The 1,212-nt window shown below is 42.4% G+C and overlaps 1 protein-coding gene across 1 annotated transcript in view; it reads left to right on the forward strand.

Moving 5' to 3' along the window:
- Nucleotides 1–1,212, forward strand: part of rnf215 (ring finger protein 215) — a 16,694-nt gene that overhangs the window by 4,629 nt on the left and 10,853 nt on the right. The gene's annotated exons all lie outside the window — the stretch shown is intronic.

The following is a 1,212-nucleotide window of genomic DNA, read 5'->3' on the forward strand; positions in this document are numbered from 1 at the left end:
TGAAGGCTTCATCAGTCAAGGAAACACACAACACAAAACTGATTCTTCCCCCAACACTTTGGACTTAATATGCTGCTCTGGACTCTCCTCTTAACTGTTCTTCTGATGAACTTCCATTTACTGATCACCTCATGATTTCATTCAGTGTCAATCTTAAATTTTCTTCAGAGAAACGTCAACGCACTCTTTCCTTCCATAATATTAAGAACATCAACCATGACATTCTTTTGTCTCATATTAATAATACCATCTTCACCTTCAATTCTTTTAACCCAGATGACCTTGTCACATTCTACAATAACAGCCTCACCAACATCCTTAACTCTGCCGCTCCTCTGAAAACCCGGTCTGTCTCCTTCTCCAACTCTGCACCCTGGTTCACTCCAGAACTCCGTTCTCTGAAATCCAAAGGTCGGAGGTTGGAGCGACTCTATAAGAAATCCGGTCTCTCAATTCACAAGGAACTCTATGAGAACCACGTCATCCAGTATAAGACCAGTATTTCTCAAGCCAAATCCAGCTACTTCTCTGACATCATCAGTTCCAATGTTGTCAATTCAAAGACTTTGTTCTCTCTCCTTAACCGTTCAGTTTCATCTCCTAACTCAATACCCTCTCACATGGTTTCCACAGAATTTTGCAACTCTCTGATGTCTTATTTCAAGGAAAAGATTATTACAATTAATAAACACCTTGAACCTAATACCGCCCCCAGCATCTATGTTGAACTCCCCCTCCCTCCCCTTCTCTGTCTTCTCCCTCCCCTCTGCTGATGACACTGCTGACATTATCAGCAAGTCTAAGTCCTCATCCTGTCAGCTCGATCCACTTCCCACAGTTCTTGTTAAATCCCGTCTCCCCATCATCACTAACATCATCCACTCCTCCCTAACCTCTGGCATTGTTCCCACAGCTTTCAAATCTGCGGCCATCACCCCCATCAAGAAACCAGGTCTTGACTTTACCAACCTCAGTAATCTTCTTCCAAGCTCTAATCTGCCCTTTATTTCCAAAGTTCTTGAAAAAGCCGTTGCTAGTCAACTTCACTCTCACCTATCCAACAATAACATTTATGAAGAGTTTCAATCTGGTTTTCACCCCCCACCATAGCACTGAAACAGCTCTAATAAAAATAACTAATGACCTTCTTCTTGCTGCTGACTCTGCTCTTCTGTCTATCCTCATTTTACTGGATCTAAGTTCTGCCTTCGA

The sequence above is a fragment of the Nematolebias whitei genome, chromosome 8 (assembly GCF_014905685.2).
Source record: "Nematolebias whitei isolate Nwh7 chromosome 8, NemWhi1, whole genome shotgun sequence".
Lineage (NCBI taxonomy): Eukaryota > Metazoa > Chordata > Actinopteri > Cyprinodontiformes > Rivulidae > Nematolebias > Nematolebias whitei.